We start from the raw sequence: 19,135 nt of genomic DNA, 5'->3' as shown, positions 1-19,135 counted from the left end.
AGCTTGTGAGGCTATATATGGCACTGTCTGCGGTAAAAGGTTAAGGTCATAGAGATATTGTGTTGTTATCAAATCATTTCAGGACACCTGAAATGATGAGTAAGCTAAGTAGAAAGCAAAGCTCTCGCCGAGTTCCTGACATGTTATATTAATGACTACGATGACAAAATGGAAAAGTGTTTGTTTTGAAAACATTCTTTCGGCTAGTAGCTAACTTACTAGCAAGAGAACAATGAATCACGCCTTCAAACTTCTTATTCACACACCATGTCCAGTTGTGTCTTCACAAACGCCCTCGGGTGGGCCGAGCAACAATGAGGACGAATTCGTGCGCGTTTAGGAATTCGTCCATCGCGTTCGTGACAAACGATATTAACGGCCGGTTTCGTAAATGATGACATCCTCACGCTGACAACGCTTGGAGCGGTTCCAAGCGGAAAATCATCAGCGTTAACCATTGTAAATTAGCGTCGGAATGAAGAGAACAAAAAAACTCCGCTGCACACATCCATCCAAGAGTTTCCCACTCGCCTCGACTGACGCCGCCTCGCGGCTGCCAGCGGAAGTTGATGTTGCTTTGATCGCAGCTGTCATAATAGCAGCTTTGATTGTGGATGGACGTTTGAGAAACACTGCGTATCGTTTACCGCAAGTGTGAGAGTTTATTAGACATTAAAACAATGTGTGTTGAAGTGCTAATTTGTTATTGCACATCAAGCTCTTTGTCTCTTTTGACATCCCTTAATATCACTTCAGCGTATTCCATAGAAGATCAGGATATTTTTCAAATGAGAATTTCTATATTATATTTTTTGTTATTTTTCTGATATTTTTTGTATAAATGATTCACATACTGCCCCTTTCTTTTTGTCAAACTTTAGTTTTTGCCCCGGAACATACTGAAGTGTAAACCTGGTCTTCAACGTCTGTTCAATAATTGTCCCCATTGCAACTTTAGAGATATGCATCTTGATATTATCGGACCCAATAGAATAATAAGCCCACTCGGGTTCAACTATGGTTTAAGATAATTGAAGGCATGCATATTGCTCGGAACTATGTCATGTAGAGCAAACTGTGCAAAGTGCTAATAAAATAAAAATTAATGCGGCGTCTTGCGTCAACTCTTGATACTCTCCCATATTGGTAATATGAATGGGTTTGCCATATATGAAAAGGATAAGTCTGATCAAAATGGGTGCCATAGAGAAATAGGGAGTTTGAGAATATCTTTAGATACTAGATATACTACGGTGGATAACGTTTGAATCGTTGTTTGACGTAGATTAATGCTTTTCAAAGTACTTAGCTTTGTATTATTAAGATGTAATTCAACTGTGCATAAGAACAAACTTTGCTTTGACTGTTGGATTAGTGCCGTCGTTACTCCGTCGTTCGATAATCAAAACGAAATTATTCAGAACGTACCGAGAACGGTACATCTGGATTAAATCGGAATTACATAATGGATTAACGTATATTTCCCATAGTCGGTTACCGATTCGATTACATAGAACCGGAATTGTGATTGAGAGAATTTAAGACGACGCGTAACCGGTTCTTCATCTCGGATGCGATTCTGCCGCATGATTAATTCACTCGCGAAGACTGATAAGTCGCGTGTCATAATCCCGCGACACAAAAGACTTTGGAAGCATCGTTTGTTAAGGTGGTGTAAACACTACTTGGCACTTTACATAATTCTCGAGTACACACGAATGTTAATTTGAGCACATGTGATGATGTAACGTAATATAGTAAATCGATATTCGATGAAGTTGTTCAACGGCTTCTTTGACGCTTTGCGGTCTAATCTATTTGGGAATCGTTCCGAGCGAGTTGTACTTTTGGCGCTTCTCCTGCTGCCTCGCTCTTTGTTCTTTGGGTGGATTTTTTTCTAAAATCGTATCGCGTCAGTCTCGGCGCTGCAATTAACATAAATCACGCTTTTCTCTTTGACAATTTTCACTAAAGTGATGTTATTATATCCGCGCAAGACGGAGGTGAGTCGTTAAAATTCCACTAAAAAAGATATTTCAATTCATAAATATATCTAAAAATTGACTTCGTAAAATATTTTTAAAGGCACTGAGATGCATCATCATAAAATGGTGCGGATTTTATCACTTTGGCTGTCAAAACTTTATGTATTGCTTACTTTTCAGTTTTTCGTATATTTTTTGTACTTACTTCACTAATATAAATACATTCCCTCCTTGTCACTCTATCAAGAACGCCGTTTATTCATCCCTCCTGTGAAACTTCGCGTCTATTAAAACTGTAGGCAGAATGATTTTTTTCATAGTATTGTTTTTGAAACAGATTAAATTTATTCGTGATTAATGGAAAGTGTTTAAGATTAATAACATACAACCTAACGTTTGACAGTAATGTTATAAATTGGCGAGTCTCAGTGATCCTCAACGATGCCACCAATTTTATGTTTTTATTTCGTGTGAATGAAGTTGTGAATGTTTCGAGGAGGGTCTGAAGCCTTCTAATAAAACTGGTTTATTGATGATTTGTTATCTTTACAACATAGCTGAAATCATTTGTGGAAGGTAAATCTTGTTGCCAATTGCAGAGAGTTAATCATGGGGTGTTCCCTGTTCTGACCAACTGCCGCTCGCTCATCAAGCGGTAGCCCATCCAAGTACTGACAATGCCCAATGCTGCTTAAATTTTGTCATTGGCTACACCAACGTTTTTTTATTTATTTGTTAATACTTATTTATTTTAATGCACATATTATTTGTTTTGGATCACACTACAAAAAAGTATTTCTCAATCTAATATTTTTTATTGAACATAAATATATATTTACTTAATGCTCATTTTGTATCAAAACGTATTGAAAAACTATAACATTATTCCATTTGTAGCTATATTTTTATTAAAAATATATTTATATTTCAAAAAAATAATTAACGACAGGATGTTTAAAATGATTACATTATTACATGTATTGCCATGTTTTATTAATGCTTTTTTATTTTTTTTAATATGCCAACTTCAGTATACATTAGGTGAACATATTGAATATATTTTGAAGACAAACCACGAACAGTGAGAGCATACAATAACTAGTTACTTTGTTCATAAATTCTGTGTGTACCTTAACTGATGTGATTTGACACTGCATAATGTATGCATTATCGAAATGCACACTTTGTAACATATATGAGAATAACTGTGCTAAATATCATATTTTTAGATTATTTTAAAATGCAGTATGCTCTATCACAATGTGTGAAGTGATTTTGTGAATATTAGTCGAAACGGCGTGTTCGAACTGTAGCAATTATTAAAGACAATGTGTGCAAATTATCATTATAAATTACCTTGTAAATAATATAATATGTATACTAGAACGCACTGAATCACATCTAAGTGTTACTTGGATTAACTCTAGGATCTTAAAAAATATGACTTATATTACTTAAAATACAATTATTATCAATAATATCTAACAAATACCAACAATATATATAGCTAGAACGACAAAGGAATTGTCATATAGGAAGACTTTCAAAAGCTATAAATTATTTTAACATTTAAGACACACTTCCAGAAACAATACTCTTAGCCTTGCATCTGATCTGATCCTTTATCATTATTATATGGTCGTCCACAAATGACCACTTGGAAGTTACGCTTTTATCAAGCAATGTAGCTAAAGTGGAGCTAAACAATACTGCTTACGTTCCTAATTTACCTTCTGTCCCATTCATTTAAGCTTCTTCTAAAGAATATTTGCTCACATCGTCATTTAACGACAGACCACGAGTAACCAGAAGAGTAAATCGGCATAAATTATATATTTGTGTGGAATAAACTGTATCAAACAGCTCATTCGGCAGTTAACTGGCCACAACCCTAAAATAATTCATATTATAATTTGCTTAGCACATATATGCATATTTATATTCGGATAGTCAATATCACTCATTCCGCGTAGTGCGGAATACTCATCAAGAGACAGTGCACAAAAACAAATACACGATTAATTTTAGATATAAATACAATTAAAAAATGCACGTAGAGCAATGAAATAATTATAATAATACTGCCCCGTGTCATTACATGTAACGGTGCCGCCCCTCGGCCGATTGTGATGATTACGCGTTGAACGATGTGTTTTGCTTCGTCTGTTGAATATAAATATAGTGTATGGCTATAATTATAATTCTAAATAGCTATAAAATAGTAGTAATAGGTAACAAACCACTCGTTACGACCTTATTTAATAAATTTCCGATAATAGCCGCAATAGTTTTTATTGTAAAGATAAAAAATTATCTATCCCACAATCGCTTTACATGCTACGATAAAAATAATCTACGTCTTAATATATAAATGTATAAAAAAAACATTATTATATAAATAAGTATTTTACGGTTGAATCTTGCATTAACCCTCGACACGCTTTTATTCTCTAACCCTTGCAAGACAGTATCGATTTCTACTTGACTCGGTCCGCACCCACGCCTTTCTTGGGTTGTTCTGTTTTTTCAACAGTCGCGCAGCTCGAAAAGCCTTAAGTAAGTATCTCTTTTTAGGATCAGACTTAGGGGATTTTTGCTTTATGAATATTTTATGAGGATTTGCCGGGCTCCTGTGCGCATTGTATCGCATGAAGAAAATTGTAAATTTGTAATGCGTTTAGATTTTCGGTCGATGGAAAAGGTCCGCTTATATCCGATTTCATCTGAAGACTTCAACTTTTTTATACTACGGTTATTTAGTGATGATATTGCCTCAAAAGTTATTTCGTCTTGATCCCACGTGCGATTATAAATTGTATATTCCAACGTGAGATCTCTGGCGAATGCGTTACGCTCTTATCGCAATTACCGTCGTTCAATTTTCACGCTCAGTAAAACGCGAGTGAGTTGCCCGATTTTTATAATGGCAGTATATAGCAATTTTCTTGATTTTTTAACTCCACTGAATATTTATATTTATCACTTAAAAAAACACTACTTCACCTTTTTTTTATCCATATACAAATTTTTCACTTCAATGAAGGGAGACTTGACAATTTATAAATAGTAATTTATGAAAAAAATCTTTATTGATACTTTTTAATCTTAATCTAAAAATACATCAAATAAACCATAAATGTAATTTTTAGTTTACATTCAAATAGTAGTAGCGACCACTGGTTTGGATGTAATTCCAAATTAAAACAGTATGTGGTGCATAGTACGAATGTTTCAAACGAAACTACCAGATTGTACGTGGCATTGTAGCCCCACTAAAATATATCTCCCCATTAGAGCGTGTAAGACAAAGTGTATAAGTGCGCAGCGTCGAATTACAAGTTTCGTCCGAGAAGTACGTAGTACCCAGACTCTTTAGCTTAGTAATTCGGGCACGGTTTAGTGTCTGTCTCGCGGTGGTAAAAAAGGAGGAGAACTTTTACGAGAGCAGCAAGCAGTTCATAAATTTTAATACTGGGTCCGCCCTCGCCTTCTTCTTTTATCTTCGGCCTTAACATCGTGGCTGAGCAGCGTCTTATACGGGCACGGAGTGGAATCTTGTCCGCTCGCCCACACACCTGAGTGTAATTTGAAATTAATTCCGATTGATATCACGATAAAGAAGACAGGTTTATAATTGTATTATTTGTACAGTTGCGTTATTTATACCGTGTTGTTTTTACCCCTGTGCCGGCTCGACTTGAAACGGTAACTAAATGCGCACGATGCTCGCTCAAGAGCCAGCATTCCTAGATACCGAAGGTACACTTTGGAATTTAACTGACCGTCGAACGGCTGACGGACTAACTGAACAGAAAGCAAGTTCAGTTATTTGATTGGCACCTAAGAATAACTAAAAAAAGAGCTAAGCGTAAATCGTTTTTAACTGATCTCCGTTGAACGACTTCTGTTAAAACAATGACTTTCATATTCGATAGTTACACACCTGTAATGCGTACAAAGTTGAACAGACTCAATTCTGATTTTCCATTGTTTGATTAAACCAATGATCCATGTTCAAGCAACTGCTTCACGCAGGGATTTATTAATGTACGACATTTTGGTTACAAATTAAACGAACATTTTTTCATTGATTAGGAACTGAAGATGATATTCAACATGGACAATTTTAATTAAACGCTTAAATTGTACATTTTGTTTATTTGTATCTTATAAAGCATCCACAACATCTGCAGACCTTGCTCATTCATTAGATGTACTTTTTATTTTACTCGTGTAGATCATTGCTATTTGTACATATGCAACTGCAGATATAAAAATGTAGCTCACGTGCAAATTACTTTGCGATAAAGGAAACTCAAATCATGATCGACGATCGGTTTATTTTTTGCTAGCAATGATATGCTTTAACAGTAGTTCGCGATCGATAATATAATGAAGTCGAAAGAGAATTGACGTAACTTTCTCTTTTAAATGCGAGACTGGAGTAGTATCTAGTCCCTTTCTGAAGTTGGTTATTCAAAATGACTGAATACGGTTATAAAAAAAATATTTTATAGTCTCATGCTACTAATTACACTTTAGCGATAATGACGAGCATTACAGAAATTGCATGATCGCGATCAGTTGTACGAGTATAATCAAGTAGCAGTTTCTTGTCTATATGTCCTTGTATCAGTTTTACTTTTGGTAAGGTTGGCGTGATTTTTTGTTATATTTGATATTCAAAGCACGCGTTAAATAATAAATATGCCAGAATCGAGTAGAATTGAGCACTTTGCGCAAAAGTTTGCGTACGGCGGCGGTTACGTGACTCGGTAAAATCCATTTTCATTATCCCCTTTGTTTATTAGGGGTCCATAAAGTGCGATCATAAGCCGCGGTTAAAATAAACGCGGCCATAAAGGTCGGACGCTCTTGGACGAGGGTTGAGGTGTGTCGGGGTTTTAACTGCCTTAACCGTTTTATCGCAAAACCCACCAGTCCTGGCAAACCTGCGACAAAGTCAAAACGATTCGAACCCTTTGCTGAATATAAAAGACAATATTTAAACAAGAACAGACAAATATTTGTAGGTATAGCTAGATATGGTCAATCAATTTTAAGTTTAAACTTTCATTCAATCCCTCTTTCAGTCGACATTAAAGGCCCAAATCGATCTTCTCCCCACCTTTGGATTAATTATAATAAATTCTCGGTCCCCACTTAACGACCCCGACGCTTTAATTAGACGGGGGTCCGTGGCGCACCCCAGAAAGTTTCAGCGCTTTTTTTCCCTCCTTTCTTTCTGCCTTCACTTTCTCATTATTTTTATCTGGCGAAATAAATTACTTTGAAAATCGTCTAAAGTTTCTTTTTCCCTACGCGCGTCTATTTGCGTAATGGCTTTCGGCGTTAAATATTTAATAAGAGCAAGCCGTGAATCGCCTTAATGACCTTAATCCTTTGTCGCTTTTTAGCGCTTTAATCGCTAAAAGAGATATTAATAATACTTTTAGGCATAATTTAGGAGCGACAAATTAACTAAAGGATATTTTTTAACCTCAGTGTTGAAGTTGCTATTATATTTTTTCAAGCAAATAATTCATTTGAATTATATACTACCTAATCCTTGTGTACTGACTGAAATTTTTTAGGAAAATTAATTAGGTGTAGTTGTTTTTTCTTGCTTTATACACGAATATATTGGTAGGGTATGCTAGAAAGAATTTAGATGCATTATGCTTTTAATAGACACCCCTTGTTATGTTTTTATAATATATACATATTAACAGAGCTCCGCCTGGGGTGAAGGCTGAATTTGGCGAATCTCCCCTTAATTATTTTGTTGTATGCATGAAAAATGAGATATACATATGAAATTAAATTTAAAATATGAAGCTTCTGATGAATATCCCGATTTAAATGTTGGACCTTGTATAGAAATATGATATTGTATAGAATTTAGATGTATTTAATTAAATAATAAAAAGTAGCCTATTGTTACGACTACAGAAACATTTGAGTATAGTATCTTTATCACCAGGAACCGCAAAACCACTTCTCATTGTCTCCTATTTTTAATTTATGAACTAATATTAACCGAGCTATAAATGTATTTTTTAATTTTGACAGCCACATGTTGCAAAAAAATATTTTATTTTAAAAGTTATCTTTCTCGCCTTCAGAGAGAATATGTATTTAGTTGAAAGTCTGGCATGATCCATTGAAAATATATAGTTTCTGAATTAAGAAGAAAATTATTTATTTTTTTGTGCCATCCGGTATGCTGTTTTGATTCGATAAAATCAATGAACCTTTCTTCGATGGAACAATTACCATATCCTGTATTCTTAACTTCTTATTATTTCAGTCATTTGTGCGTTGATTTGTGAGCATCTGTAGCATAATCGAAAGAAATGGAAAAGTACTTTATTTTATGAATTTCATTCAAAATATTTTTTCTCACTTCACTGACAAGTAGATGTATTACTTATTTTTTTAGTGTTATTCTAGGTAAGTTATTTTTTCTGGGTGGACATAGCAGTGTATTTCTGGGTAAATAATTATTAAATTAATAGTTTTAATAAATATGCCACAATATATGTAGAATGACGTTTATTATTATTTAATCTTTTTAAAGCGCAATTTTTAACGATTTTAGCACCCCCTGGTTTAGCTCTCCCCCCCCCCCCTTGGTACAGCTGCTATTAATACTGTATGCTCAAAAGTTGTGATGACGCGCGGAGCGAACATATAATGAAAAATAAATAAAAATAGTCGATTCCTAATTGGCCGTTATTTCGGCAACACAACGACCGGAATTTTAATCGCAGATATTCATTTTTTATTTCCCTGCAGTTTTTTTTCTTTGAAAATAAAAAAAAATGGGTTGAATTTTAAACTATTTTCAAGACTTAAAGATGATCAAAGGTGTTGAAGTGGTTAAGTAGATTCTTACTCAAAATATTAATAATTTACGACTACAAGTAGGGTAGTAGATGGATGAAATCAAAACATCGCAGTACAAAAAAAGATGCGTCCTCGTCTCCCGCTTCTAATCGATAAGCGTCGCGAAACGAAGATCTCCTGTCTTATACTAATTTAAATTAATTTGTCGATTTTTAATTTTAAAAACATATTTTTATCATTTTCCTTAACAAAATACTTAAAACGCATTTTTATATTTATATCATTTTTAATTAATTTCAGTTTCTTAATTATAATTATGGATTTAAAAATAAAATTGTATAAAAATCACTACAAAAATGATTTGTATGATGATTTGTACTTGGTTGAAGTAATAAAAAATAACTACAGCTGACTATATAATACAATAATAAATTGTTTTTGTATCGTAATGGTTATACCGTCAAAATTTCTCTTTGTTCTTTTTTAAAAATCATAATTTTAAAGAAGAGCTCAAAATTCAGCGTCAAATGAGTACTATCATCGTTTATTGTAATCAATCATAAAAATTCAATTAAAATACATTTTGAATACTAGTAAAATTTTGTCAAAAAAATTAAATCAGTGTGTATTTTTACATATACATTGAGTTATCTTATCTTGTTGTTATTGTGTTAAAATATAATCCGTTTCTCAATCGTTAGCTATGTTAATTAAGTTCTCGATTGCCTCTGATTTTTTTCGCTCTTTCATCTTCGATCACAGTGACTGTGTTAATCGCGTAATCAATTATTTATAAATAAAATCATCTCGACTCAATTACTTCGCCAGATGTTCAATCGCGATAAAGCGTTTTGAGGTGGGTGTAGAATTTTTTTCCGAGAGTTTTGTCTCCGCAGCAAAATTAACGAAAAAAATCATAGTGTGAGAATAATATAAAAAATGGTAAAAAAGAAACGCCTTAAATATTTATGGTAATTTATTCAAACGCACACGGCGCGAGAGGCGCCGCTTATTATTTTAATTGATATAAACGGATGTTATATTAATCCGGAGTTCCGAAGCGTCAAAAACCGGTTTTTGACGTGTAATTATACAGATTTACACACCGTGCTTACAAGATCATTTTTTGTTGTGTGAACGAAAAAATAAAAGTTATGCTAAGAGTGTAACGAACTGAATTATCGCCCGTAGATAGAGCGGTGATTTTTTATACATTCAATGTTTATTTATAATCATTAAGCGTAATTGATATCGTTATATTAGCATTTTTGTTAAAAATGAATTAATTACTGTGATATCCACGCGCAGGAAACGCTCACGCACATGTGCGTGTAAGCATTGACGGTCGTCAATCTATCACGCAAATTTGAGCTCGAGACTTTCATGGTATTTTATATAATATAATGTCTTCTACGTACGTGTGTATTAAACAATAATACATATTTAGGCTTAATAATTTTAAATCAATTTGTACACATTTTCAATACTCGTAATGAAAATGTAATATTGATAAGACTATATTTACGAAATATTAGTTACTTGAACATAAAAATTACAAGGCAGATATATTTGTTGGAATCCCTCGCTTCGATGACGTCATGCGTTAATGTTCTGTATTTGTGTGATAGAATGTGTTGGCTTGTCCCTAATAGGTTTTGTAATACATATCATATTTTAGTTGTATGTTATTTAAATGCAATTTTAACATATTTTTTTTATTTTTTCAGGTACTTGTCCGCTCACACATCTTTTGGTACAAACGTGGTATTTATTATTTTTATTATATTCGCCTATAAATATAATTTCACAATAAATCGCTAGCACCATGCGGTTAAGTGTAAATAGTTGTTCAGTAGCTTTTTTCCATCCAACTTTTACACGAGCGATTATTTACATTAACGATCGATTGTTGCAGTTTTTACCGTGTCAATAAATAGTCTATACATAACATATAACGCCGCTATTAAACTTTATTACTACATACTAATTTTTTTTTACTTAATTTAATCGAAAAAAACATACTTTTTATGGAGCTGCACCTTAATATGATCAGGAGTAATGTCTGGTATTTTTACTGTAAAAGAATGCAATGTAACAACAGCTGTATTGCAGTTATGTGTACTTAATAATACGTGTATAGCAAACGATATCAATACATACTATTACGTAATGCTCTTACACTTGAGTCAAGTATCGGTTAACTCGACGGTAAAATTTGTGTGCGTATAAATGTAGTTCAATTAAAATATATTTGATGATTTATTTAGCTTTTCTTGGAATGAAACCTAGGAAGTGCTCTTTCGTGTAGCTCCAATTCAAGTAGTTATAAAGTATATTTAACTAGATATCCATTTCAAGTCAAAGACAATAAAACTTAATTTTGCCAGGATGTGGTTTAACAATCTTACAGTTTAATTCCACAAACTTTTCTTCGATCTCGTATATACATATGTAAATAATCGCACGATTATATGGCACGTTTTTCATTTTTCCCGCGGTCAGATATCATTTCTTATCTCGGTGTGAAATGAATATACAAATGTAAATAATCTCTGTGGCTTTATGTCGTTCCAGTGTTTATTTCCTCTGTAAATTAATTCCACTCGTTTAACAGCTCCGATAACGGCAGAACACTGAATCTGTTCAGAATATATTTTATACCGAATTTGCTTGATTTATTTACTCGCGAAGTGCGGTAGAACCTTTACGAGTTTCAGCCGCCAACTATGTCTGGGAATATATACGTTTTAAGTTTAGATTTGGCACATGAGCTGTTAGCGCCACGTGCGCCTCCCACGCGAGCAGCACGGTGAAAATAATTCAAAACTTAATTGTGTGTTAAGTGGGTACAGATTAGCGACGTATATTTAGAGTTAACAATGTATATTTTCGCGAACGGAACCAGTTTCGATTCATTGAGGAATAATATTAGAGTTAACTAAACGATTGTCTTGTGAATGAAGTGTATAAATTCAAAATTAAAGTAATCAACATCTATATGCTTAATTAATGATTATCATAGAATATCAGATAGTCAGAATAATTAATATTAATAGTTCTGTTTACAAGTGTATTTTGGGGCAAGTGTGTTTGCGATCTCTGAATTACTACAAGGCGAAAAGGCGACAAAACTGGCGTTCGCACAGGTCTGAGGAGTCGCCTTTCATACTTTAATCGTAGCGATGTTCCTATTCTCAACATTTTGGTCCTTCGAACCAGCTGGAACGGTACACGTTTTTGTTCTTTATATGTTGCTTTTTTCTGCTTATTACATATTTATCATCGTTGTTATAAATATAAACAAGTTGACGATGAATTTTAGCTGTAGTTTTTCTTTTCGCACAATATATTTACGTTGCTGCGATTGAGACTACCGGACCATAGCGGAAACAGCACTATTTTAAAACTAGTATACCTTATCCGACTATCTCGTATATTATACGTATTTACACGTCTATGCGTTAACGCCGGGCTTCGGAATATTCCGCGCTACAGAATTAAAAAAAGATTAGTTATATCTGTTAAGGAGTATATGTACTACAAAGCTATTGGCTATTTAACTAATTCCGCTGACTAATTATCAGGTATTGTCCGAGCCTTTCACTAAAAAAATGACATAAACGGTTTTTCTGAGAAACTTGGGAATTTATCCATCAATTATGTGCGTTATTTATATTTTTTAAAAAATAAAAATTATTTTTTCAATTTATAAATACAGTAAAAACCTGGTTAACCGAGTCAAAAAGCCGGTTTTCGGTTTCTTAAAAACCGGTTAATCAGTTTCGGTTTTAAAAGATTTGGAAGCCCTAATATTATACATTCCCATTTTTAATCGCCGAATTTAATTATATATTAAAATACGACCATCATGACCTTACAAGTTATAATTATCTAAAATAAATGTAATGTATTAAATCAGGCCTGTCGAACTTTATCACTATATGGGCCAAACATATAAGATTTTAATTTTGTGTGTATTCAATTATGAAATTAGATCTGCTGGTGATTTACACATCCCTCAAGCATTTTCAGTAAAGCTTAGCACAACATCTTTAAAATATATTGCATTTAAAGCCTTTAATGATTTACCAAAATCAACTAGAAATAATTGCAAAGAATCACTCTAACATATATGTATGTATAATAGTAATGTTATGCAATCTTAGTTAAAATCATTAAATATAATAATACATATTTTTTAATATATTTACAATATCAATTCTACTGAATAGAGCTGTCCTAAACTGCGAATTCAGTGCCAAATTTACATACTTTAAACTTGATTTACGCAAAATTTGCAAATCTGAAACGATGGGTTTACTTGCGCGTTGTCGTGTTGAAGAAACCTCACATCGTACCACGCTGCAGTACAATATCAAGAATGAAAAAAAAACAACATATTCGACATAAATTTTAGCTGCTTTTTGCTTTTGTCTTGTTTATTTTGTAATATTAATATTATTTGTAATCGTTTTGCCGAATTTGATGATGATGAGCAAAGCTTTGTTTGCGAACTCATGCTCATCAGACATGATTTTTTTACCCAATTTTCGAGGTACAAATATCTGATTTGGAAGACTTTAATGTGTATATTGAAATGATGATAATTTTAAATACACTCGTTCAATGTTCAGAAAAATAATAATAAACACTGTTCTTCTTTGGCGCATGTTTTTAGTGGGGTGTCATTTTTACATTGCTATTGTGACGTCCTGTGGCTCATCGTTATATGCATTATGATACTGTCAATTTACAACACAATGGCTTTGTGTTTAAGTTTTATTACTTACCCTTGTATTTCTAAAGACTTACCAATTCTTTTATGACACGATCCTGAGTTTTGAATCTCTCGAATCAAAAACTGAACCCAAACTATAATATATGTATAGTCCGTCCAAGATGTTAGCGCTCATCATCGTTGTGTTGGAAATAAGGGTGCGTGTACGCATGCATGCATACATACACAGTTTTCCGCGAATTTGTTTACACCGATAGGAGAACGTTACCAATACTAAATCAGGGCTGTTTTAAGGGTAGGGTGACCATACGTTGGAAATTTAATTAAAACTTATAGTGTGTTATATTTTTATTATAATTTTTTTGTCATGTTGTGGTATTTTGTAATCAATAAAACAATTCCTGTAATATTCTATTAGTATTTTTAAAAATATTATATTGAACAGATATTCAACCTGGAGAGTAATACCAAAACTGCTCTTATGTTTTTTAGTTAAATATGTATATAAATAAACAAAATAAGTAAGAAAGTGATATTTTACATTTCCCTCAACAAATTAAATTAAAAAAGTAAAAATTAATTGCACTTGTAATTTCACATGGTCACCCTATTATATTTTCTCACCAATACTGTGACGATGAGCGTTCATATCTTGGACGGACTATATGTAAAACATCTGCACTTTGCTTTTTACGTTCCGTTTTACTCGCGGCTGGTTAAATAAGACTCTTAACGTTTCGAAACGTACGCACACGTTAAAACAGCCATTCCACATTTGCTTGTGTTTATTTTGCTCTTTATCTTTTGTGTGTTTGAACAATCTCGGAACCGATGTTCTGGGCATATAATGGGACGCGTGTATTTTCGCTCGGCCGCGCAAACGTTTCCACAGCAATTCCGCACAATGACCGGACGAGTCATAAATCAAAATATGTGGAATTGCAACTTTTGTTGGACGATGAATAAGACGCGAAGAAGACGAACTGGCGATAATTATCGCGTCCAAGTCTACAATGAAATATGGATTCGACGACACGTCACAGAGGCGCTTTTGACCGATCCAAAAATATTTCTGCGCACTCTTGGCGAAAATAGCCAAGTCGGGCTCCGGAATAGACCTAGATCCCTGGACGGATCGCCCTCTGCGGGAGTATGGGTATAAATAGAATTTCAATCCTAGATTGGGGCTGATAACCAAATTATACCTGTTTGATGAAAATGTGTACTAATGAAAGCTTTCTAATAGAACTGTTTCTGACAGCAGATAGTAGAGAAATACTTAAATTAATAAGATTACATTTCGGCGACAATAATAAGCGTTGCAGTAAATGTGTGATCGCGATCGATAGTAAAATATATTAAACGCTTATCTGTCTTAACATATCAATATGCCTGATAGTTCACTATTTTATTTATTTATATTAATGGTTACATGTTTTAAAGTTCGTTCTCACTTTTGTATAAACCATTTTTTATATATTGTCTTGAAAGAATAAAACTTTTGTATAATTCCGACACTTTAACACCCCCCTTGCCCGCTTCTTTGTGAGAAAAAATTCAGCTGCTTCTTCTCCCAATCTCAAAACGTGTTGAGAGAATTCACTTTTCTTGTTAGTAAAGAACGGTTGGTTTCCGTATCTTTATGTGTGTGTCTATATTGTAAGACATAAGTTTCGAATCTAATTTTAGAGTTCGGTTGAACGTCTGCTAAAAATATTTGTTCGTCTTCTTGAACGCAAGAAAAATTACTCGTTTTTTGTACGTATTATATTGTACATACTACATCTTGAGCATTTTGAAAATGACAAAAAATCAGTTTCTACACGATTAGATAATTTCGAAACATTTTCGCTTCTGCGCATTATCATTTTTTTATGAAGCTAGCAAAAATACGGATAAAATAAGAATGAGAGATAATCGAATGAGAGATAAAAAATTAGGAACTCAACAAACTATGTCTAACGAGACGGGTAATTTTACAATGCTTGACAATCAGTTTTCTCGGATTCGTCACGGAAAAATATCACGCAAACTCGAAGCATAACTAATTGCGATTGGACATTGATGTTTACATTGAATTGTGTTGTTATTATTTTATTGCTGTTTGTTTTTTTATGCTTAGGTTAATATTTTGTAATGGCTCTTTGAGGAAAACGGAGAACTAAAACAGATGTCGCGTGATGAAGGATGTTTATTGGTTTGGATCATTGGTTACACGATCGTTTACTTTTTTTTGATGTTATGAGACGAATGAGATAAAATACTTTCAACAATGTTTGTTTATAAGTTATGTAGTAGATATTTTATTTATTCATTAGAAAATAGTCTTCTATATGTTGAAAATCAAGTATTTTAAATATTATTTACAAAACATTATGTTTGTAAACTAACGTTTTAATAACTTGACTTTAAATTAATGCAATAATAAAAGTTTTACATTTTAATGATACGCCAAAATTATATACTTATAGCAAATTAAATTATTCCACAAAGATTATCTAATTTATATGTAGAATTATACGCAAGTTATATTTTAAGCTTCTTTGATTTTTATTAAAAATATTCAGTTAGTTCTATGATTTTTTTTGAAAATCCATAAATTAAATTTTTCTCATACTAACGACGACATAAATGTCGCTAGGACGCGGGTGTCCGTTGCAGTACTTATATAAACTATTTTTTGGTTCCTATAATATAATAAATAAAAATTCATACAAAAAATTTAAATTATCAGAATTTTTTTTTAAATATATGTACATACATTAATAAAATCATCTATCTTTGCAAAAAAAAATGCTTGGAATTTTTTGTTTATATCGCATAATTTCGCTTGGCACTTAGAGTTGAATCGATGCGTTAAAAATTACAAAAAATATTATTTACAATTATAACATATCTAAAAAAACATTACCTAATATGAAAAAAAAACGAATGACACATTAGAAATCAGTATATAAATTATTAGAAACATTTAACGAATTCGTTTTTATTTATTATGAATTGATTTATTTATTTTATTCAGGATATTTATTAGAGACTAAAATTCTTAAATTAAGATATCTCTATTAAAATAGGCTCAAAAGAATAAAATAGCACTCACCAAAATATATTATTCAGCTTCTAATAAATTAAGCCGCTTTACGCCGGTAGATGCATTTTTTCATGACGTGCGCTAACGTTCAATCCAGACAGGTACTCATAAACTTTTTTAATACGAATTAATAGTGCAACGTCTCACACATTCGATGTTAAGGATTAAATAAAATATCTAAAAATATTAGTACTGCATAAAAATTCGTGAATAAATTGAGATGATTTTTATTATAATAATGTCAAAATCTTGTTGCCGGTGTAGACGTAATTGAGGCCACTTCATTAATTAAAATCATATGTATTCGGGGGTACAGACCTTCAGCGACGAGCCATCTTGCGGCTGTTGACTGAGAGGTGCGCATGGGTGATATCGTTGTCATTAGGATGATAAATAGCTCCTGGCTAACCTAAGAAGGGCCTCGCTCAGTAGACAGCATGGTGGCTGCATTCTCAGAGAGCCTCGATGGGGGATGCCTTAAATGAGATCGATTTTTCAATGGCGGCAATTCAAATTAAAGCAGTTCCGAGAAACACCGATTGCAAACGGTCGTCAAAATAAAATTCGTTGATATTAAATTATTTTTTCTCAATGGATTATCTATTATTGCTAGTATTTTTTTATATAAACTGACGGCCAAAATATACTAAAATAATAATATTTTTTTAAGAGCTTAAGAAGCTTCCTTATATTGATTAATAGATAAAATTCAATATGCATATGTAAGCGTTTATGTAACTAAACCTTGTTAGCATACTAATTTAAATGAATTTGTTTGAAATTTTCACTTTTTGCATATGGTAATATGTACTTTCATTGTTATATTACGTAAGTATTTTTCCTTTGTTAATATGAGTGTTCTGCGTAAAAAAATATTTCAATATCCTACGTAGGCAGTTTTGTGCAAACATCCAGTCGAACCAGATTCGATATTATGAAAATTAAAAATTCAGCCAAACCAAAGGGGTCACTCTCGCCGAAATTAACCCTTCGGCGCGGCGAAATTACCGGTTGTAAACTTTTAAAAGGACCGGCTAATTCGGTTTGGCCGAGAGACCCTTCACGGGTCGGCTGATACTCAATTACCACATTAAGGGGCCCCCAGGATTCCCACAAACTTGGCCCCGGCGTATCTCCCGCACGTGGAAATTAGATTTACTACACGCTATTACTGCATACGGAGAGAAAGAGCTTTTATGGGACACTCCACGTACGAGGCTCTTTCTCTGGCAACGTTTGCGTTTTGGTTATTTTATACATAATAAACTTTGGTGTAATTTGATTGCGGACACAATAAGTTAGATGTAGTAAAGTTGGATATAAAATTTACTTGTAACTGGCGATTGGATGCGGTGGTGTACAATTCTGTGGCTCATTGTGTCTTTAGTCTTTACATATCAAAAGAAACGAGATAATGGAAGCTGTATTCAAAACTATTTGGACAAGTAACAATGCTGTGGATATTTACCTTGGCGACAAAGTGGTTCTTGTTGATTGTGTTATTATATAATGCTAGTTCTTGGAAAGATAACTAAATGGTTTCAAAGTTTGCAATGTTGCGATGCCAAAGCCAAATGGAGGTATCAATTATAAGATTTTTAACTATTCATAATAGTTGGTCGGTGGACAGATTAGAGCCACATTACCAAATGCCACTTACCATAAAAGCGTCTAAGCATATTTAATGCCCTCGCGCAATAAAAGCGTCACAATTAAGAACCATATATATTATGTCCGATTACCGGCGATTATTTCGTTCGCGTTTTTACTGCCATATCGCCAATTTAAATCTCATTTTAGTTTCACTTACAAGTTTCTAAATAGCTCATAAATAATTCCTCGGCGCCGTTGTTCGCGTGTTATAAAATAAAAACTGGCGCACCCAATAAAGCATTTAATATTACATACGTACACATAATTATATTTATAATAATAATCTTATTGATTGCTCTAGTATTTACGAGGTTGAATATAATATTTTATTCAAGCCATAAATAAACATTTACTAAGTAAATATCAACTAAAATCGTAACCACTAAATATCCAGTTGTATAACTCGTTTTTTATATTGTAGATTATATTTCTTAATAATTTTAAGCAAAATTTAACCTAAGCTTTCGTAAAATATTTTTAAAGATTTTTTACTAGTATTTTAATTTTTTTCTTGTAATGTACTACATAATTTATTTCGCTTGGAGTTAACTTGATCCTGATTTAGTTTATTATTAATGTTAGCCAGTCCCGCATGTTGAATCAATTACATAAATGGCATTATTAGATATAACTGTCTCGAACATGTTAATTAATTTATTTATTCCATTGCTATAAATATTTTCAGGATTTAGAGTAACAAATTCGTTAAAAGACTTCAAAGTTATTTTTTACAATTAAGGCGGCACATGCTTGTGGGCGGCAATTTCACGATGGAAGGACCGTTCGTGTAGTGTGGTTCTTAACCCTTTGAGTTGAAAG

The 19,135-nt window shown here is 32.9% G+C and overlaps 1 protein-coding gene and 1 long non-coding RNA gene across 5 annotated transcripts in view; one reads left to right on the top strand and one right to left on the bottom strand.

The window, feature by feature from the left end:
* Positions 1-538, bottom strand: part of LOC148230578 (uncharacterized) — a 1,465-nt gene extending 927 nt beyond the window's left edge. The window contains exon 1 of the long non-coding RNA XR_015811119.1: positions 220-538. This is a non-coding gene — a long non-coding RNA (uncharacterized LOC148230578). The remainder of the gene's footprint in view (positions 1-219) is intronic.
* Positions 1-19,135, top strand: part of sbb (scribbler) — a 264,527-nt gene that overhangs the window by 27,955 nt on the left and 217,437 nt on the right. The gene's annotated exons all lie outside the window — the stretch shown is intronic.

The sequence above is a fragment of the Plectrocnemia conspersa genome, unplaced genomic scaffold, assembly GCF_051122295.1.
Source record: "Plectrocnemia conspersa isolate PC_06_02 unplaced genomic scaffold, ASM5112229v1 ptg000010l, whole genome shotgun sequence".
NCBI lineage: Eukaryota > Metazoa > Arthropoda > Insecta > Trichoptera > Polycentropodidae > Plectrocnemia > Plectrocnemia conspersa.
Note: the sequence above shows the minus strand (reverse complement) of the source record. Positions and strands in the feature narration are given on the sequence as shown.